Raw genomic sequence first — 24,199 nt, forward strand, 5'->3', positions numbered from 1 at the left:
ATTTAACTAAAAGATGGAATAAAATGTTCTTCACTATGGAAGACAGGCTCTCATTAATAAAAATTATTATCTTACCTAAAATTTTATTTTTTATACAATCACTGATATTACACCCCACCTAAGAAATTATTCAAACAATTGGATTCCATGTTACTTACTTTCCTCTGGTTTCCTATAAAGCCTAGAATAGCTTACAAATTGCATGTTAGAGCCTGGGTTAGTAATGGAATTGGATTCCCCAACATTGAACTTTATTCCAAATCTTTTATAATTAATATAATACTGCATTGGATTACACCATCATATATTTCTAGTTGGAAACAATTACATGAGATTCATATAACTGATGCCAGAGCTATAGAATCACATTTTAAAGAATCATATGGAATAAACAGAATTAATTGGATTTTACATGAATATTGTTTATATAATAAGAGGTTTTGTAATTTCTCTTATGGTACAAATCAAATATTTTATATTTTAAAAAACATAATAGATAGCAATTATAGTTTAAAACATTCTTTCTTATATTTCCCATTGCATATACCCCAGATCACTTAGATTCTTTTAACATTAACGCAATACAAAAACTCAAGGATAATAGTCTGATGTTCTGGCACCAGTTTATAGATAATAAGAACATTAAATCAATGAAATGGGAGGGTGGCCTAATGGTTAAGGTGTTTGCCTTACAAACACAAGGTGCAAGGTTAGAGTCTAACAAGGGATAATTGGCTAGACTTACAATGGCCTGCAAGGGCAGTTAACCCAGTACTAACCTATGAACCTAAATCTGTTTTATGCAGATTTGACAATTGTCAGGATAATTGTTTGGTTGTCCATTTACTGTGACAGTTTATTAAAAAAAAGTGAGAATATCAATTAATTTAGGTCGAATCTATACCAAGGTTGATACAGTTATTTATAAGGGGTGAATTAAAGACTGGTGAATACAAATTAAGTATATCACCCATATATAAAATCTTAAGAGAAGATCTACTTAACTTTGACCCAGAGTTTTGGAATAATTATATGAGGATTAATGGTGAAGTTTTGACTAATTAAAACAAGAAACAGCTATCAAAATCAATATATGATACCTCTTCTTCATTATATTGGAGATTATATACATGGACATTTATTCACAGGAGTTTTTATACTCCACACAAAATTAATCTCATAACTAAGAATAAAGAAAGTAAATGTTGGAAATGTGGTAACTTTCTAGAAGCCATCTGGGTTCACATGTTCATTGAATGTAAAACTGTTATTCAATACTGGAGAGATTTTAGACATTTCACAAATGCTTTATGGTCTGATAACTGTCAAATCACTAATTCACTGATTCTATTTAATGTACCTATACCTAATGTGATACCCAAATATCAGATACTGGTCCTTTGGACAATTTTAGCAATGGCCAGAAAAATTATTACATCTAACTGGAAAAGTAAACAAGATCTGTTGTTTGTTGAGTTTATCACTTTAGCAAAATCTGTTTGTAAAAAGGAAATGCAAACCATTTGTTACAGAACATATAATGTAACTCATAAAAAATAGCATGGCAAAGACTGGAAAATATTTAGACAAATACTGATAATTTTTCATGGATGGTTCATGGATGATTGTACATAGTGTAAATAGTTGTGATATAGTTTTATTGTATGTTTGAAATGTATATTTATTCAACTTTATTATCAAAACAAAATAAAAAATGTTTTTGGAAAAAAAAATGGTTCTTTGCATGTGAGGGCCTGCAGTTCTATATGATTGACATCAACAGGACAGTTTTCTAGTTTAGTCAAACGGGATGTTGCAGGTTACAAAAAACTAACTCAAATGATGACAAGGTTATTTTTTCCAGAACATAAATAGCAGAGGTCCTCTCCCACAGTGCAGTAAGCTCTCTCATAGTGGGCCTATGAGCTGCTTTGGTAAACTGCTTTACTGGATTAAGAAACAAGAGTGAGGGATCCCAAGGCAGTCAAGCTGAAATGTCTGAAACACGTAACTTAACTGAAACCTAAGACAACGCCAATTTTTAAAGGTATGACATTCAATAAATGATCAAAAAGACAAAAAACTGTAGTTTGTTCTTGACCTCTCCTTTGGCAGCAAAGGGAGAAAATGTTCCATTTAGCTACATATGATTTTCTGATATTTAATTTCCTAGCCTCTGTTAAAATATAGAATACTTCCTCTGAAAATATGTGCCTAAAGGAAATGAGTGCTAGATACTCCATCCTGTCAGCCTTAGGGTCTTCAAGTTAGGATGTATAAGTGATCCCCTGCTTTGTGTCAAGAGTTCCACATATTAGGGGAAAATATACAGGCACTGTTCTTACTGTCCTTAATAGATGCAAAAATAAAGTAAACCAGCACCACGACATTCAGTAGTAGAACAAATTTATTAACTTATGCAAGTGTAAATTAATAAATTTGTTCTACTATCAAGTGTTGTGGTGCTAGTTTACTTTATTTTTACATTTACTCAAGTTTATTTAGTATAACCAGCTTTATCTGAGTGGCAGTACTTTCTTGTTTTTTGTTTTTACTGTCTTTAATAGACTCAGCAGAAGGGAGAACCAATGCTGCCTAGGCCAAAAGAGGCTGTCATTAACATATTATCCTGTCCACTTTCATCTTCTCTCTCATCTTGGGGATTAAGTGTATTTGAGGGAAAACATGGAGAAATATACCTGACCAACTTATGTTGAAGATATATGAGAACAGATTCCCACTATTTGGTATTCTAGAGCAGAAGTTTCTCTCTCTCTCTCTCTCTCTGTGTGTCTCATGCACACAGAGACACACAGAGACACACACGAGCACACACACACACACACACACACACACACACACACACACACACACACACACACACACACACACACACCTGTAAATAAAATCCAGATATAGTCTACTGTTTTGTATTCACTTGTGTGGGTGTGCCTTTCTACTGTTACAGCTATCTCCAAATGAGGTCTCCTGAGATGAGACAAACACAATGCTCACTCCTGACTCCTAGGCCAGATTCCATGCTTGTACCGTCAACCTGCACAACAGGTAGAATTGGGTCCCTTCCTCTTTGTTGATGTACTTCATCAATGTAGAGTTGTTTGTGAAGATGTGTAAGATTTCATGTTACCAAATGAGCTTGAATTTCTTGCAGCTGCAAAAGCTGTCATATTCTCTTTTATGCAGACATGTTTCCTTCAGTGGGTTTTGCCTCAAATCCCTTGGACCTCAGCTCTGCATGTTTTGTCCAAGAAATCTGTGGGGAGCAACTGTGTATCTGGGCTTAGGCTGAAAGGCAAGCCCCCTCCCCAATTAAAATGTTTTATTGCTGGCTCTACCATGAGAACTCTTTTGTGATGCATGCAAGAGTGGTGTATAGGGCAAGCTAAAAGGAATGGGCATGCTGGCAACATCTGCTCCTTAGGTACCACTGCAGCTTGATACCGTTAAAATGGAAGTAGCTATGTAGCCCAGTGCTCTCTTGTAGCAATGTCTTTGCCATGTTACTGTCCTGAAATAGTCTGACAGAAAATAATACTTCCCTTCGGGTGGAGGAAGGCTCCCTGGTGCTCTGTGTCCAGCCATGTCTCTATGAACAGGACTTGCTTGCTGGGTAGTAAATGGGATTGTTTAGAATGGGAAGGTTTAGAGACAGATTAAAGTTTTGAAAACAGGTCAGAGTGAATTGTTGAGTCTTCTGAATTTCTTCAAGAGTTATTCCCTATCAATGAACTTGATTTTATTCTGAAGAAGTCATAGTTAAAAACTGACAAAAGCGCTCAATAACATTTTACTTTTCCTGGTCGTCCAGTTTGCTTTGTATTTTCTTACCCTATCAATGTCCTCCAAAGATCATGGAAATTACCTTAACACCATTGAGGGGTTAATTAGCAAACCAAATATCTTCTTGTATTAACTGTCACACCTCTAAAAATGCTCTTCCTAAGTATATCCTAAACAATGTTACTGCCAAGGCACCAGAGCAATCTGTAAAATTATCCACTACAGGCTCTGATATCTTTGACTTGATCCATTCTAACCTAGTCCCTGCCTGTACCCCACTCTGCATCTCCTCATCCTGGGTTAAATCTGACCACAAGTAAGTCATCTTCTCTGTCGGCCCTAGTGGTACCATCCTACCACCAAATGAGACTGTCTTCAGGGACTTCACTAGGGCATATCTACTTTGTCTTGTAGAAGACATATACAAAATTCCCAACAATCCCCTGTAAATAGACTCAACTGACAGGGCTGCCACATTCATCTTTAAATTTTACCATCACCTAAACAGCTGCATAGAGAAGTCAGTGTGTGTCTGTCTGAAATATGACATTAACTTCAAGAATAAATTTCTCTGGTGGAATTCTTAAATTAATAAACAGTGTAACAACAGGGCCACTCGGAAACATACCTGCAAGGAACTTAAAAGAGTACCATTACAAATTGTAAAGCAGAGTACAAGCTTAAGGTTACTACAAATACCAAAGGAAACTACAAATTTTCTTCATATATGTCAGGAAATTAAGGAATAATGTTCAGCAATACAAAAAGCTTTTCTATAATCATATCACATATTCCAATCCCAAGAATAAAGCCAATATATTAGCAGTGAAATTTAGTGTTAACTGTACCCCACCATCCCACACTGCTGCCTCCAGTATCCCTGAAAACTTAGTTTCCCCTGAAATCACCATTGAATACCTCTTAAAATTCCTGTCAAATATTACAAAAAATAATTTCATGAGACCAAACATATCAGACTGCATTCTCACCAGTGCCAAGTACACACTGAATATCTATTTAAACTGTTCAGCCTTAGTGTAGCCACATGGCTTGTGCTTGATGCCTAGAAAATAGCCACTATAGCTCTTCTAAACAAGGTAACTCCTCTGTGGATCCAAGCAATCACAGGCTCATCAGACTCAGAAGTCTTATATTCAAAGTCATGGAATATATCATATCAAAACTTATTTATGCAGCCACGGGAAACTTAAGTGATCTAGACACTAATCAGTTTGGCTTTGTGAAGTGAAGGTCTTGTCTCCTTAACACAGTAAGATTTTTTGAAAGGTTTACAGAGGCTATGGACAGTGTTTACTCAGGGCACACTGCTTATCTTGATCTGGCAAAGACGTTTAACATATCCCCATTCTGGCATTGTTAAAAAATTAGACAAATGTAATATCAAATGGATTGCAAATTGGCTCTGAGAGATCCCTGGTTGTGAGAGCTGCTGGTACTCTGAATGTAAAACTGTAACTATTGTGGTACAATAGGGATCACTGCTGGTCCTTCTCCTGTTTGACATTTAGTCCAATATCCCAGAAGTATGGTTGACCAAGTTTGCTGAGGACTGTAAGCCAGTCACTGTTATGCACTCATTCTCTGTTACTAAACAGCACCAGCAGCTGCTAGAATACATACGTGTGTATCGTACAGAAAACGATCTCACGCTAAATGCAAAAAAATGCAACATACTGGCATTCAGCAAAAAAAACCTTTTCCCAACACATGTTATAAATAGCACTTTTCTTCAGATAGACACCTGGATACTTATATGGACAAATTTCTTTCATTTTATCAGCATATTTCCATCACAGTAAGGAAATCTTTCAATCAGGCACAGATCAAGATCCAAAGAAGTCATCCTGACACAGTACTCTTGCATTATCAGATCTCCTAACTGAATACAATATCCTCTTTGGTGTGTATACATCAAAACACAATGCTCAGCTAGAAAGGCCCAAAAATACCTTACCAAAAAAATTAAAGCCCTTAAACTGTTTAACTATTCCAAAAATGAACACAATTATCCTTATACTCAGTGGTAAACAGGCTCCTCCAAGGTGACCTCTGACTCTCTTTTTAAGCCTTGAAAGACCCAGTCTGAGATGACTTCCTGTTGCTTTGCAAACCCAGTGATACTACAAATACTTACAGTAGAACCTAAATCTACTCCAACAAATAAAAAAAATTCACTTAAGAGATAGGTTCCTAACAAAATGTATTCACAGCCTATGTAATAAGTTAGCACTACAGGTCAAAAAAAGAATACTTTGATGATCTTTAAGGGTGGATAGACACAATTTTACACCAGGACTGTCACGTGTATTCCTGCTTGATTAGGGAAGTGAGTGCTATATAAGTGAGTGAAAAAGAGGCACTGGAACCAGGTATTTTGTAAACACCCCAGGTGCAATAGATAAACCAAAAGGCAATGACGTAAATCAGTAGTAGAAACTTCATCCTTCTAATCTGAAAAATCAGATGTCCACCATGGCTATGGCTATATGTAAGTAGGCATCCTTTAGGGTCCAGAGTGACCATATAAGATTGTGGGAAGAGGAAAGGTAGAAGACCCTGCAAGATTAGCATTTTGAATTTTTGTATCATTTAAGAAACCTGGGTCTACATATGCCTTCTTTTCTTGGGACTGGAAACAGTGTGGAGTAGAAGCCTAGAATTCCTGTTTCTGCTTCTGATAGTCCCTTGTGGGCCACAGGGATATCTTTTTAAGAACTACTGTCTGCATCCATGCCTTAATATCCAAAGCACCAATTTGTCTTAGGCGACTTCCTCCCATTGCTTTACAAACAGGTCTAAACAACCCATCGATATCTGTGCAGTAACTAAGACCTGGTTCAAGGCTCCAGAGAGCACCCCTGCAATACCAGGCTACAACTCTTACCACACTTTTTGGCCACAAAACCAAGACCAAAACACTAAAGGTGGAGGAGTGTCCATATTCACCAAAGATATTCACACCTCTAGCCTAGTTGCCCAACACAATGCATCTGAAATTCTCCAGGTGCAACTAACACTAGGTAAGACTGCAATCCAAATTGTAGCTTGCTACAGATCCCCCACCATGCCCCAAGATTCTCACTACACCTTTCTAAATATACTGGAAAATATTAAGATACAACCAAACACCCTAATACTGGGTGATTTCAACTTTCCTGCCATTAACTGGGAAAACTACTCAGGCACCAACTCCTTTTCCCAATGGTTCTTGGAATTCATAAATTCCAATGCCCTGGATCAACTAATCCATTGTCCCACCATGGGTTCCAATAGCCTAGACCTGGTCATTACCAACATGGGAGATAGATGCTCCACACCAGTGGTCACCCCCTCATTCGTCAGATCTGACCATAAGCCAATCACCCTTGACATCCACATCCCACCCCCACCCCCCAGTAAGGAAATCTCCTTAAAAAACTTCTTCAAAGCCAACTTCATGCTACTGAAATCAGAAGTGACAAACTTCATGACACCCATGCAGACGGGATCTGAAAGTTCGACTGCAGAATCCTACACTAAGGCACTGTATGAGCACATCCACTCGTGCATGAATCGTGCCATCCCAAATAGAACCAAGATGCTCTTTTCCAAAAAAAGGAAGCCAATCTGGTGGTCCCCTGTTATAAACAAACTATACAACAGAAGGAAGAAACTGTTGCAGAAAAGAGGAAAGTCCCAGGATGCAAAAAACTCCCTCACCAGCCTCAGTAAGAAGCTGAGATCCCTCATAAAATCCTCAAAAGCTAGTTACGAAAATAAAATTGCCAAAGATTCCAAAGACAACCAGAAGGCATTCTATAGTTATGTCAAGAATTTAAATGGCAATGTTCAGATCTGCTCTGAGCTACAACAGAATGGCATTAAATATACTGATCCCAAGGGTATTGCCAATATTCTGGCAGATCGATTTAGTGCCAACTTCTCCCCCCTCTAACCCCCTAAAGGGCCCATCTCAATACCAAAAGATTGCCAAATTCCGGTAATCATGGCCACTCAGGAAGAAACTGCACTCTACAAAGCTAAGAATACAGCATCCATGGGACCAGATGACATCCCAGGCTGTGTACTACATGAACTACAAAATGAACTGGCACCTCACCTAAGTGTCATGTTTAATCATAGCCTCACCTCAGGCTTCGTGCCCACTGAGTGGCGCACAGCTACAGTTATCCCACTCCACAAGGGGGGATCCGCCTTGGATCCCGGGAACTATCATCCCATCTGTCTGACAAGGCTGATCTGCAAGGGCATGAAACACATTATCGTGGAACTTATAAACAAAGACACTGGCAACCTTCAAACACTGGACCCCACCCAGTTTGGGTGTGTGAAGAGCCGATCTTGTCTCCTGAATCTGATTGACTTCTTAGAATCAGTCTCCAGAGCTGTGGATGAGAGTAAGGCAGTCCACACAGCCTATCTGGACCTCGCCAAGGCCTTCAACACCATCCCCCACACTGGAATCATAGATAAACTTACTAAGCTGGGCATAAATCCCTATGTCACTTGATGGGTTGCCAATTGGCTTACTGACAGAACCCAGACAGCAAAAGTAGCCGACTCCAAATCCAGCTGCAGACAAGCGACAAGTGGAGTACCTCAGGGTTCAGTCCTGGGACCACTCTTGTTTGGCCTCTACTTCTCTGAAGTACAGGCCAACACCAAGGGACTCTGGCTAACAAAGTTCACAGGTGACTGCAAACTGGGAGCCATTATTGAATCCCCAAATGATGTGGATATTCTACAAAAGGGCCTTACAGAAACAGATGCCTGGTGCCAGAGCCATGGGTTCAAGCTTAATTTCAAGAAATGTATAGTTATCCCCTTTGTAAAAAAACATGTACTCATGAATTACCACATAGGTGGCAGTACACTAAACATCAAAAGTGTGATGAGAGACTTAGGGACACAGGTGGACAGTGGTCTCACTTTCGATAACCATATTGCCACAGCAGTCAGGAAATCCTTCTATGTGGCATACCTCATCACTAAGGGCTTTTCATCTAGAAAAAAGGAGGTCATTGTCCCACTGTACTCATCCCTCATTAGACCCATTATAGATTATAATGCCCCATTTGGTATGTACCTCACAAGACATCTGCAACAGCTGGAAAGGCCACAGAAATACCTCACTAAAAGAATCACAGACCTAAAGCAGATGCCATATGCTGACCATCTATAAAAACTCCAGCTATACTCTGTGGCATATCATCTACTCAGAGGCGATCTCTGCTTAACATACAAGGCCATGTCAAATCCTGAGCTGTTGGGCATGCTCCACTTAAAGAAATCTCAATCCCCCAAGCCACATACTCCAGGGATCTAAACCTTGTCATCACAATGAACAAAACATGCTGGAGGGATAGGTTCCTGAACCAGAGACTCCCCATACTCTGGAATAGACTGCCCATACATGTCAAGCAGAGCGTCTTCTTGGCCCTCTTCAAAAGGAACCTTGATGATTGGATTAGAGACAGGAAATTCACCCCGGGGATCATGTCAATCACCCTGCTAGACAGGGGTCCAGAGATGTAAATATTGTGGGAAGAAATATCCAGGGAATTGTTATGGCTAGGCTTGCATAGGCCCTAGGGCCGATAGCCTAGTACCAACCTATGAACCTTATTATTTGTATGGGAAGTCTTGAAAGAGATGTACTGGGAAATGTGTGGGGATTGCACTGGGACTTAGAGGAATAATGAGGATAGAAAAGTCATATTAGCTCCCTCTGTGGGTCTCAGTACTGAGCTCCCACCCCAACCTTTCTCTTTTGGCCTGTTTAAAATTTTTACTTATAGAAGCCTTTCTGCTGTTTTTTCATTGTCTCACCTCTGGCAGAAGAGACATTTTTTTGTGTGGTAGGTTCTGCAGTATTTTGGTGCAGTGAAATTACAAAATCTTCCCATTTTCTTTCAGTCTTTTAAACACCTTTCCTATAGGTGATTAGAAGTGAAGCACCTTCTCCAGTAACATATTAAGAATCTCTGACAATGGCTGGGTCTTGACAGGCAGGCGTCCTTAAGACTGACCCCATAGCTGCTGCCTTGCATGAGGCATCCAGTGCACCATGGTAACAAGTAACAGAGTTCTTGGCCAACTGAGGACTGAGTATGCATAGGATTAGTGCTTTTTTTCTTCTAAATCCTTGCCCTCTGTCTTCGCAGCCTTTTTGTTTTATTTGGGACAAGAGAATCCCTTGTAAATCAGCATGTAACTTTAGCAATAAAGAGCCCTGAGCATGAGGATAGCAGAGGTGTAGGATTGCTTCACAGATTTAGTGAGATTCTCTGTTTTTGTCATTGTTATGTGCATTCCTAGTTAATACTGCAGATGCTCTCTTACTGGAATCCTACATAACTATAGATCTGCAACAGGGGTTTTATAAAGGTATCTGAATAAATCACCAACCCTGTAAAAGAAGATGGGCATCCTGAGAGCAGGTTGTTGGAAGTTTGGCTCCAAGAATGCATCTGCAACGACATCTTGCAAAGCTTTATTGATTGCAGGAATGGCTAAGGGATTAGGCAGGCCCAAAAACTCTCTGTAGCCTATCTGGGCTGGAGACAAGTCTATAGCTTCCCATGTAAAATAATCCCTCTTTCTAAAGAGGTTATCCTCAAATGAGACATCCTCTAGTGGAGATGCAGAGGACAGACTTCCCTCAGTGTCAGACTCACACATAGAGGGGGAGATATTTAGTCAACATAGTCCGGTTGGAACCACCTCTGAGTTACAATAGTCAGAGTCCTTGAGGGGGGGACTTCCTTTTGCTCTTCAATAAGTGACCCCTGACATGGATGGCTGCTCAGTGACAGGCTGCAGGGTCTTCAAGAAAATCTTAAAATACTGGCAGCCTAGGATGGGAGTGAGATAACGGTCTGCCCATCATATGTTGTGGTAAGCTGACAGACATCCAATAATATGGACTGTTTGGCCCTGGACTAAGGTAGTGGAGGCTGCCATAGAGAACTCAGGACACAGTCAGATACTTAATACCATAACAATGGTACTGATGATGTCCTCACAGAAAAAAAGGGAGAGAACACTGCCCTCACCCTCAGATACGATGGCATAGGCATCAGAAGCAGAGGCCCATGAAAAGACCTGCAAACCACCTGAATACTGAAGGTATGCAGCTTAGGAGAACATACCATCATGAAACCTTGCAGAAATGTTGATTATTATTATTAATTTTAATTTAATTTCATTATTATTATTTAGAGATGGTATGACAGTTTATTTTAGCAAATTATATATTACATGAAATATTTCATTAAACAAGTATAATACATCAATATCCTAGTTCATTATAGCTGTGCAAGTCTGTATGTGAAGTATTTATGTATACCAATGTTTTGCTTATACTTGCATCCAATTTTTTTCAAGAACAAAAAGTTTTAAAAAAGTTTATTCTAGTATTTAAAAATGTTATTGGATATGACTCAAAGCCTCTTAAATACAAGTTAATATATAGGTATAGATATATAGATATAGATATAGATATAGATAGATAAATGTCATCTGGAATTTAAGCTAACACAATGCAATTTCAGTAACAGGAAGTATTTAGGAATATGATTATATTCCACCTTACGTTACTATAAAACATTATTGGATAGAGGTTACCATGAAATCAACTTGGAGATGAATACTACAATAGGGTTCTCACTCACTCTCTTTGTTTGGTATAATTAATGTATTAAATTATTCCCACAATCTCATTTTTATTTACAAAATGAATTCCACCAGGTAGCTTGTTTTCACAAAACACTGAAGTTCTAGTTGGAAAACTTTGATGGAGATGTTGTTTTCGCATAAAGCTTGGGAGAGATTAGCATCAGAAAGATTACAAGAAAGTGTGGTTTTCCTCATATTTATTATATGTGTATTTTAAGATATGTGCTTCACATATTGTATTTAAGATATATTGGTGTGTTTTTGTATTCCAGTTAGAAGTCAAAATTCCTTTGATGCTAGTGAAGTGTTTTATGAACTGGCTGCTTCATCCATCATTAAACGAAACAGACGGTTATTATTATAAGCAGCTTTTTAGAATTATTAGAGAAAATCCAGGTTGTCTACATTTTGGTTCTGTACTGGTACCCACAACAGGCAGTCCCCGGGTTAAGGACGAGATCCATTTTTCAGTTTGTCCTTAAATCAAATTTGTATGTAAGTCAAAACAAGTACATATGGTTCTATTTAAATATCACTTAGTCAAATGTTTGCCTCAGTCTAGTATTTATTTTACTTTTCTTTGCATATAAAACACTTTAGAAATACTTCCAAATTTAAAAAAATCTTAAACATAATACTGTATACAGTAGTAACAATAATAATACTGTAAGTACAGTGTAATAACATTACAGTAACTATGTTCATACACTACAGTGCAGTACAGTAGAAAATATGTTAAACTTACCTCTTTTTAAGCTTCACTTCACATTTCTGTACTACAGGTATCATCCACAAATGTTTTTCACTCTTTCCTGAACTTTCAGACCTCTGCCAGACCTCCTACTGTCACCTAGACCCTAGTGAGCCGCAATGTCATTTGCCCATTCTACTGCATAGTACAGTAACTGCTTCAGTACTGTACTGTACAAGACAGTGGTCTTGACCAATCAGATCACCAACACAGCAATCTCTTAATCAATCATATCTTTTGTTCTCCATTGCTGGATCCATTTTAAAGTAGTTATTAGACATTAGACAGACTAAAGGGTAAAATAAATTGTGTTTCATTTGTGCATAAAAGACAGTTAAGCAGAAAGAAAACTTACCTTGCTGGTCAAGCATGAGAGATAGTTTATTAGAATGAAAAGATAAGCATAAAGTGTGCAGACAGAATGTTCTTTTCTCAAGGGAAAGATACAATCTTGCTAGCTACAGAATGTTCTTTAATGAATGTTGCACATACAAGACAAAGCCTGAGACCAAGGTTAGAAAAAGTAAATAAGGAAAATTACTGGACTGAAGCAATATAATCTCTTGGATTCTCAAAAGCTTGCATGGTGTACATGATTAGTATAAGATGAAATTTTGCCAATATGGCAACCGAACAATCCACGTACGTGCACGTTTGACATGCGCAAGTGCTGTAGCACTAGTGCTGCACATTCCCAGCCCCTGTATGCAAATTACTCCATTTGCAGGTGAAAACCATGCAAATGAGGTAAATCTGCCATCCAGGAAGCAGGGATCAGGGTGTGCAGGACTAGCATAATATGCAGAAATGTACTCGGTTAGTAACCAAGTATGGTTCTGCAAACTCCAAAACGGAGCTATGACAGCTCCAAATAAAGGCTGCATATCATTGAGGAAGCATGCCAATGGCCAAGTAGAAGGCCATTGGCATTGCAAACAAAATGCCAAATCTACAAAATACAACTTTTATGATATGTCCGCCAATCACTGCTGTTGAAGCATAGGGCAGTGGCGTGCAAACAGGACCGGTGGGGAAATAAGGAAAATAAACCTAAAAAAAGCAGTCCAACTAAAATCAGTATTCCGCCATGCAAGTCAATCGCAGGCAAAAGACAACCTGGCCAGTGAGTAGTGGTTGCTAGGGGGGAGGCACACTGTGACACATGTAACTATGCATTAGCAGGCAATTCTATGCAAATGAAGGGAAGGATAGTGAATCCCGGTTTTCCCCAGCATGTGAGGCAGGTCCCAACAGTGTATGAGTATGAATAACTGAGTGCAAGACTAGGAGGTAGGTGACATCATGTGTGGGAGTGTCAGGCATACTGTCAGCAGATTGAAGCCCTGTGGCTCGGGGTTGCATCCAACTTAGCACAGCAAAGCCAGGGAGTGTGTCCAAACCTGCCCAGTATGTATGACAAAGTGTAAGCGGGTGTACAAGCCGTGCAACAGGATCTACAGGAAGATAAAGGAAGTGAACCCAGGAAATAGCAGCAGTGTGCACATTGGAGTACACCAATTGTGCGGCGCTCCCCCAGGATGGATCAGAAGGGCAATGGGAAGGGAAAGCAGCAGTAGGAAGTTAATCATGGGGCACTATGTTCGCTGCCAGGTGAAACGTATCGGAACCAGCCAATTACACAGGCAGCAGACCAGCCCAGCCCAGAACACCACTATAAACTATTCCAACACCTACCCCTCTCATTTTTCCCACACCCTACACCACCGGTGTAAACAAGTGGGGAACTTTTAACACTCACAACAGCAAAATGTTAGGGGCTGCAATAGCTATCATACAACTTGTGAAAGAGGCTGAGGGTGGTGAGGATGGGAATGCTGCTGACCAACTCACAGTGAGGAGACGGAAAAGAGTGTACAGACCCAGGGTAACCTACCAAGGGCTACATGAGCTGGAGATAGTCGAGCACTATAGGGTGGACAGGGACCTTCTACAGCAGATTGTTGAGCTGTGCCAGCCACGCCTGACACACAGAACTAACAGAGGGGAACCCATCCCAGTGGAAATAAAGGTATGTGTAGGCCTAAGAATACTAGCTACAGGTACCTTCCAAAGGCCAACTGGGGATATGATGGGGATCTCACAGGCATCAGCATCCAGGGTACTATACCAGTTCCTGGATGCCATGGCAGCACATGTCGGTGAGCACGTATATTTCCCCCTCACCCATGAGGTGTTGGCCAGCAGTATGCGTCTCTTCCAGCAAATAGCAGAATACCCTGAGGTAGTGAGTGCAATAGACTGCATGCACATATGCATCAAAGCACCACCCGGTGATCAGGGTAGGGTCTACATTGACCACAGGGGCTTCCATTCCATCAACTGCCAGGTCATGTGTGATGCCCAGGGCATAATACTGAATGTGTGTGCTGGCTGCCCTGGAAGTTATCATGATTCCCTCATCTGGCATCTGACACAACTGTACCACAAATTTGCCAATGGGGACATCCCACACGGTCACCAAGGGGGGAATGCTGGATATGCACTGGAGCCGTGTCTGATGGCACCCATCAGAAATGCACACACACCCAAACAAGAACTCCATAATGAGGCACACACACAAACAAGAATCATAATAGAGCGTGTGTTTGGGATACTCAAGTCATGGTTCCGGTGCCCGGAAACATAGGGTGGAGCCTTGCAGTACTCACCAACTACATGTACCCATATCATCCTTGTATGTGCCATGCTACACAATATAATCCTGTGGAAACAGCTACAGCAGGAGCAACAAGGGGCAGGGCCACATAGCCCCCCACCAATGCAAAGGCCTGCACAGGCACAGAGTGACTCAGAGGAGGAACAACCAGATCCTGCCTCAGTAGGCAGAAGGAGGTGTGCCCAGTATGCCCTGGCCCTGGCAAAGAGGCAATGCATAGCACATACACTGACATGGGAGGGACCCAGGGAATAGCACCTCTCTCTGACTCTCACATACAGTAAAAGGGATGCCAAACGTTACACTACCTGTGCCTAACCATGTGTAGGCAGTGTACTACTCCAACATAGGCAGCCCTGCAGCACCACCTGCAATACTGGGACACCCACAAGATATGGGACTCACACATAACAGTCAGGAGGGGGGGGTCACATACCCAAAAACAGTCGCAGCCAGCATGACAGGTGTAGACAAACACAAACAAATACCATACTATGGCCTATGAATGAGGGGTATGGGTGACTCCCACCCAGGCCTACACAGACAGACTACAGCAGGCCAGGTAGTGGGATGTCAGTTGTGATGGCTAGGAAGTCAGAAACTAATGTGTATGCAATGAAAAGATAAGAATGGTAGTACACTGATATGGCGTAGCCAGCATGATAGGTAAGACTACTGACTGAAATGGACTACTAGACTTACCAGTACAGTCCTAGCAAATGTGTACAACTGTCAGGTGTGCTCCCCCACCCCACATAGAAATATAGTAACAGGCAGGTGCGCCTCCCCAATCCTGTGTAGAAACAGAAATTTGGGTGTACCCCCCCCCGCTATGCAAGACATGTTGCAACAGTCAATGCCAAATGATCGGTGGATACCCTGCAGACACAGCATGATACCTGTCGGTGTACAACATAAAGGTCAGCTGTGCAGTACAAACCACCGGACATATTCCACATATGCAAAACAGATGGCCTTACTGGGCATGCTCACACACAGAGAAATGAAGGCAATGTCAGTCATCAACATGCTGAAAGGTCATACTAGGCATGCTCACACACTTAAACACATGAAGGCTATGTATGCAAACACCCAGGGACCAGACATATCCAGTGGTTGCAACTGTTATGCAGACACATGTCAGTATGTACCACTCATGCCTTGCACACACAGTGAATAGGAATACAGACATATATGTAAGGACAACACACCATAATATGCCAAAGGTAGATGGATATAGATGTGTGGAAGAGGGTGACCGTGACAATGAGCCATCCACGCCTGTCCCACAGAGCACACAGCCAAAGGGCCCCAAACACATCAGGTGCAGATGTCACACACACTGCAGTTACTAGCGACCAATACCTGTCAGCACCACAGACTATGTGGTCCACGTGCCAGCTGCGCAACATGGCTGTACAAGGACGTAATCAGCTAGTTGCCCTATACATGCACCTGTGACATATGACCCCATGTGTGGCCACCTGTGGCGTGTCACCCCTACATGAATGGTGTATGGGTCATGCACGCACCGGTCACCCCATACCAGTACCCTGACAAGCCTGCTGAGGTTATTCAATGTAAAATACACCTTTGCGTATTGCTGTAGTGTAATAGACAAGTTAGGTAGGAGTTCTAACCCCAGACATGGCAACTGTGTGTGTGTGTCTGTCTTTCACTGACTGTGTAGAGAGCAAATGCTTTTTAGGCTACTCATACTCCTTACAAGTCGAATACTCACCTTTGGCAAGGCTGCTGATGTCACACAACTTGAAACACACCTCTGGGATGATCATAGCCCAGTAATCTCCATAGCATGTCCCGTAACATTGTATGGCCATAATGTAATTAAGGAGTTAGTTGGGAGTTCTAGCCCAGACCTACAAACTGTGTGTGCATGTATGACTGTGTAAAAAGCAATGCTTTTAGTGTACTCAGGCCCCTTACATTTCACATACCCAACTTTGGCAAGGCTGCTGATGTCACCCACCTAAAAATACTCCCCTGGGAAAGCTGTAGCCCAGTAATCTCCATAGCGCATGCTATAACTGCGTACTGCTGTAGTGTGACAATATAGTTAGGTAGGAGGTCAAACCCCAGACGTGGCAGCTGTGCGCGTGTGTCTGTGTTTGTGTGCATGTCTGACTGTGTAGAGAGCAATTCTTTTTAGGATACTCACACCCTTTACAAGTCAAATACCCACCTTTGGCAAGGCTGCCGATGTCACGCACCTTGAAATACACCTCTAGGACAGTCGTAGCCCAGTAATCTCTGTAGCACATCCCGTAACATTGTATGGCCATAGTGTGATTAAGGAGTTAGTTGGGAGTTCTAGCCCCCAACCTGCCAACTGTGAGTGTATGCATGCATGTCTGACTGTTTAGAGAGCAATGCTTTCAGGGTACTCACACCCCCTTACATTTCACATACCCAACTTTGGCAAGGCTGCTGATGTCACCCACCTATAAATACTCCCCTGGGAAAGTTGTAACCCAGTAATCTCTGTAGCGCATGCTGTAACTGCGTACTGCTGTAGTGTGATAATGTAGTGAAGTAGGAGGTCAAACCCAGACGTGGCAACTGTGTGTGTGCGTATGTGTGTGTGTCTGTCACTGACTGTGTAGAGAACAATGCTTTTTAGCCCTTACAAGTCAAATACCTACCTTTGGCAAGGCTGCTGATGTTATGCAACTTGAAATATACCTGTGGGACAATCATAGCCCAGTAATCTCCATAGCACATCCCGTAACATCATATGGCCATAGTGTGATTAAGGAATTAGTTGGGAGTTCTAGCCCCTGACCTGCCAACTGTGTGTGTGTGTATGTGTGCATGTATGACTGTGTAGAGACCAATGCTTTTAGGGTACACACACCCCTTACATTTCACATACCCAACTTTGGCAAGGCTGCTGATGTCACCCACCTAGAAATAATCCCCTGGGAAAGCTATAGCCTAGTAATCTCCGTAGTGCATGCTGTAACTGCGTACTGCTGTAGTGTGACAATGTAGTTAGGTAGAAGGTCAAACCCCAGACATGGCAACTGTGCATGTGTGAGTGTGTCTGTGTTTGTGTGCATGTCTGACTGTGTAGAGAGCAATTCTTGTCAGGATACTCACACCCCTTACAAGTCAATACCCACCTTTCTTAGGCTACTGATGTCACACACCTTGAAATACACCTCTGGGACAATCGTAGCCCAGTAATCTATGTAGTACGTCCCGTAACATCGTATGGCCGTAGTGTGATTAAGAAGTTAGTTTGGAGTTCTAACCCCTGACCTGCCAACTGTGTATGTATGCATGCATGTCTGACTGTGTAGAGAGCAATGCTTTTAGGGTACTCACACCCCTCACATTTCACATACCCACCTTTGGCAAGGCTGCCGATGTCACGCACCTAGAAATACACCTCCGGGGAGGTTGTAGACCAGTAATCACCATAGCACGTCCAGTAACTGCATACTACTGTATTGTGAATTAGCAGTGCGGCTGGGTTCCATCCCCACACATGGCAGTTCTGGATGTATTGTGTGTGTCACTGTCTGTGTAGGGGGCAATGCATTTTAGGCTAGTCTCTCGTAGTCATTTCAAATGCCCTACTTTGGCAATCCTGCTGATGTCAGTCAGTGTGAAATACACTTTTGTGGAAGGACTACTCCAGTAATATCCATGGTGCATACTATAACTGTGTAGTGCTATAGTGTAATACACTAGTTAGGTAGGAGTTCTACTTCCAAACATAACAGGTGTGTGTGTGTGTGTGTGTGTGTGTGTGTGTGTGTGTGTGTGTGTGTGTGTGTGTGTGTGTGTGTGTGTGTGTGTTTGTGTGTGTGTGTTTGTTACCTGTATCCTGTGTAGAGGTGGTTGTGACTGTGTGACACCTGTGGCCAGTGTGGAGTGGGTTTTGCATATTTCTTATATGGTGGCCTTACTATATATCACAATGTCCACTGTACAGGGATAACACATGTGATATGTCTGAGAGGCTGGGGTGCAGAACCATACCCAGACATGTGACATCAAGGCCAGGCAATCACAGTTAGCAACCCCAGTATTACCCAGAGCACACTCTCACCCCATGTGTCAGAAACATACACATACCTAGGTAACAGCCAATATGTGGGTAGCACACTGCATATTGGCCACTGATAGTAACTATGGAGTGACAGAGGTGGGCCACAGAGGACATGACACCGAGTCCATCTGTCCAATATGCACATATGTGCAGACAGTACACCTCCCTCATGTTCCCCAATGCACAACTGCACCACCTGTGGTGCCATCACATGTGACCCGCAACAGACATACCATGCCTGACAACATGCCTGTATGGACAGATGCCACTGACACCAAGGAATGCTGATAGCATGCACTCCATGTAGGTGCAGGGTAAAGCTGCTGGCCATTACCAGCTCCCACCACAGGTGGCCAAGACTGGCACATCTGATAATAATCTGTGTTCACATGGGCCAGACACCCCAGGTACAGTTCTACATGTCACTGTACATGCATGTGGGAGGTGAGAACGTCCCAGATGCTGTCCATGCCATGGACGAAGGAACACTGACATGGCAAGCGATGCACAGCATTGCCCACACACAGTAGTCACCCAGGTGACCGGACGGGGGATACAATACTTGATGTTTGAGTAAATGCAGACACTACATCCCTGAGCCACAATGCAGACCATCATCATGTGGCCTGATGCCAAGGTACACCCATCGCCTAGCCTTAGTCAGCCGTCTGGTGCAGTCGAACACCACAAACCTGTGCAGACATGCACCCATGCATGTCACTAGTGGCACCCTGTGTGTTTGTGTGTGTGTTGCTTGCTGCATATGTTCACATACACACTCCCTACAACCCCCATGGGCATGGTGCAGCATGCTGTCTGATGTCAGACACCTTCCCATACCCTTTGCCCGTACAGCCCCCGTATGACCTGTGTGGAGCATGGGATACCTGCACAGTGATGTGATGTGGCAATCCCACAACCGATGAGTTGTACACCTGGGCCTGCCGCATTTGCCAATGTGTGTGTGTCCTTGTGAGAGTGTGACTGTGTTGACGCTGGCAGCTGTTCATGCCAACAGGCACATGTATGTCACCTACTGTACAGCTACAGTAACCCTGTTGCAATGTCACTCACCATCACATATATGTTCTGAGTGCTCCACAACAGGTAACCCATGTGGTGCATCCAATAATTGCAGCAAAATGTGCTAGCACTACATAGTTGTCAGGGGGTTTGATACCCTGTGCTGCTAGGTGTGTGACACAAACATGCTTCAGTTTTACCCTTCCACCCCTCCCTGACATGTATTTGCCTCTGTCTGCATCCCCCACCCCCTCTCAGGTGGACGTGGAGACCTACACCTGCTGTGCTTAGGCAGCAGCATGTATAATGTAAGTAGTGCTCATGATCAGCTGATGGCCTCTGCTTGAATCACAGTCCTCCCCTAGCTGACTGCATGTGAAACAGCTGTAGTAACATTCCCATAGCCAGTTGTATGGAAACACACTCCAATACCTAGGAACATCATGGTGGTGTTTGCCCTTTTCACCCACTGTGAGCAGGAACTAGATCTGTCATGTGCCAAACAGCATCTCAGATGGATTGCAGTGTACCTCTAACAACATACACTGTGGAAACAGTGCTACCAACAGGAGGTGGATGTGCCTGAACTGACTACAGACTGTAAGTGCCGCTATACTACACTTGGAGTAATGTTGCTTTCACAGTGTTTGTGTGAATATGGCTGTTGTACATGTCTCAATACCTGCCATGTCAGTTCCATGTTGATGGGGAATCTCCATCTGCAGGAGTCACCTGCCACCTGGGCAGTGTTGATCTGTGCTTGCATGTGTCACCCACGGAGCATCTAGCTGTCGACTGCTGAAGGTAGTGTGAGGATTGCAGTCAGTAGATGGAGAAAGCTGTGGTATCACAGATGTCATATCCCTCAAATGACATATGTTGCAACAACCCAGTAACAACAGTAAATGTATGTGGTTATCACAGCAACATGTCAATATTGGCCCTGTGTATGTGCTCCCAGCCACACCTCTGTCAACCTTTGTACATATGTCGTGCATGAAGTGGTGCATATGTGCTGTACACCATACTTTGTGCCATCATATCTGAAAACAAGCCAATGATATATCTGACTGCTACACGTTATATACAGTAGGGGTTACATTACATGACATTACCTGCACATTCTGTGGATTTTCGTACAGTACTGAAGTCTGTGTACCTATGGTGAATGTCAACAGTGTGTGTAGTGTTGATATGTACCTTAGCCTGTGTACAGACTGTGGTAGATTACCTTGTTCTAGTTCCCCTACTATCAGATGTTACATGCTGCCCCACTGTATGGTACGGTAGTGGCGTACATGTTTGAGGGCCATAAACACAAATGTCTCATACCACAGACAGCCACCAGACCAAACTGTGTATCAGGCCAGTATATGTAGGGTCAGTCTGTGAGTGGCACATATGAGGATGGTGTCGAACACATAGTCCATATACTGTAATATCATGCTAGCTAACCATATGTGGCTGTGGCTGTGTTCTCATTGGTTGTGGATATGCACTGTCACACAGATGTATCTTACCATATGCTGTGACATGCCTGTTGAGCCTGCTTTATATGCAAGTACATGTGCATTCCCCCTTAGGAGGTGTAGGCCAGTGTTGAGCCAGTCTCTCTGCAGCCTGCACAGTGCATTGTGGCATGCCTAACAGCTGAGTGTACCTACCCAGTGGGATGACATGTGCAGATACTAACCAGATGTCCCACTGCTGGACCTCCTCTAACAGTCATGTATGTCAGACAGGGCAGTGGGATGCAGTGTAGATGTATGTCAATACCTATTGTGTAGTATGTGGCCATGGCACCCCTGTACCAGTGGTCATACCATTACAGGCCAGGCAGGGGTGTGTGAATGCATGACCTATGGTGGACATCATATACCAGTCATTATGTGTTATACCCATCTACATGGCCATCCATGGTACACATGTGTAGCACTAAGGGCTTATGTGTATACCTCTGGACTGTACAGACTGTGTCAGACCATCCACATATATTGGCCAATATCTCTGCTGCAGTCCACAGTGGCATTAAGTGCTAGCAGTGGTACTGTACAGTGATGTCCCTTGGATGTCATTCAGTAACCAATGGCACACATGTTATGAGCAGATGTGACCTCCCACACACACCATGTCTGTGAAGACACTTCCAATGACAGCAGCAATAGTCTACTAGTATACCTGCTATAGATACCTGACATCCCCTGCAACTATGACATTGGAAACATACGGGCTGGGGTTGGCCTACACTTCATGTCCAGGACATATGGTGGGAATATATGTACATATACATATCCATATAGCCAGATATATGTTTACACATGTGTACTACACCCAATTAACAATGTCATGGCAATCACCCACTATAGATTCCCACATCATGTGTGCATGGTCCCATTACATCTCCTGTGTGATGGGTATCCGTCCTGTGTGTGGGCAGCAGTGCTACCAACAGCATGTAGCAACACCCCATACAGGAGAATCGGTACACTCGGGGCCGCCACATATTTGTAGGAGGATCAGAAAGTACAGACAGACTGCGAGTGGAGTTGTGTTATGCTTTGTACAGTACTGGTGTTACAGGGTGTGGGTGTACATACTAGTTTTCCATGGAATGCAGTCCATCTGCATAGCACACAGCTGTGGGCCTACCCTCATGTCAGCCAGAGCTGTGCCTATCATGTCTTGTCTGTCCACCACACATGTCTTGTGTCAGATAATACACTGGTAGTGTGTGTGTTTTGTGTTACCGGTACATGGCTACATCCATGACCATCTCTACCAACAATTCCCTGACTAAGGGTATGTTACAGACTATCCTGTAGCACCTGCACATTGCATAGTGTATGGCAACAGTTGTCCACATATGTGTCTGTATTCCAGTCTCTGTCCATCACCTACATACCAAGCTTTGCACATATGTCATGATGTCAGTGGTCAATCCATAATGGGCTGGGAGTATAACACACTGCCATGTCTGCCATCAGTCCACTGCCATTGTAACCCCCACACATATGGTGGGGCTGAGGCCATATATGTGTGGGCGCCACCTACATAATACATGTGTGCCATCATGCACTGCAGAGCCCAGTGTATGTAACAGTGGTATATGGCCCTGTATTATTGAGTCTAGGGGGGGAGCACCACAAATTACCTAGGCTGCTACAAAATGAGGGAGTATCAGGGCTGAGCTGCCTTAAGGTATCTGGATGTACAGTACCATATACTTCACCTATATACACATTACTGACATGGATCTGGCAACTGTAGGACTACTGCCCCCTGCCATACAAACTGTTCTGTGTGTTGGTGTGCTCGTGATGGTGTCAGTTATGCCATGTTATGTAGGAGTTACAACCCACGTGGTCATAAGACGTCTATACAACCTACTGTGTTTGCACAGTGTGTAGATAGAGGCTGCTGAACTACACACCTGGAGAACATACTGTTGATTGTTAAGTATCCTGTGGCCCAGTGTGTCTTTCCTATTGTACAATGTGAAAGGCTTTGCCTGGACAACAACAGCTGTGAACCTTTCCAGCCTACTATATGACTGTAACTGGTTCACTGCAGCATCACTCCATTGATATAGTTGTCAGTGTCTGAACAGCTATATGGCATGGCATGGCATGTAGAACTGTAGTAGTACATGATGAAAGGTTTCTGTGTCTGCAAACCTGTGGGTGTTGTTTTACCTATGACCTCTCTGTGGGTGTATGTTACAGGCAACGATTGTCATTTGTATGTATACAGTGTCCAGTCGTTCAGGGGTCAACTGTAGGCATAGTAGCTGTCCATATTGTGTGCACCTAGCACTTATGTATCGTACTGTACATATAACGTGTGTATGTGTAGTCACATGTATATGTATATATATATATATATATATATATATATATATATATATATATATATATATATATTTATAAATATGTATACCTATATCTGCATATCTGTGTCTGTGTATCTGAAGCCTGGTAATGTTGATGGTTTCCACATAATACATTCCCCATGGGAGCCAGACTGTACTGCATGATATGTTACCAATAACAGCCTGACATCATACAGGTGGGATGTAGTACAGGTAACATCATGTGCACATGTTGTCACTGGCCCTGGTTATGGGATCTCCAACACTTGGTAGTGTATTGCATGGCGGATGTGTTTGGCTGGG

The sequence above is a fragment of the Protopterus annectens genome, chromosome 10.part0 (assembly GCF_019279795.1).
Source record: "Protopterus annectens isolate FY-2018-M chromosome 10.part0, PAN1.0, whole genome shotgun sequence".
NCBI classification, from domain to species: Eukaryota; Metazoa; Chordata; order Ceratodontiformes; family Protopteridae; genus Protopterus; species Protopterus annectens.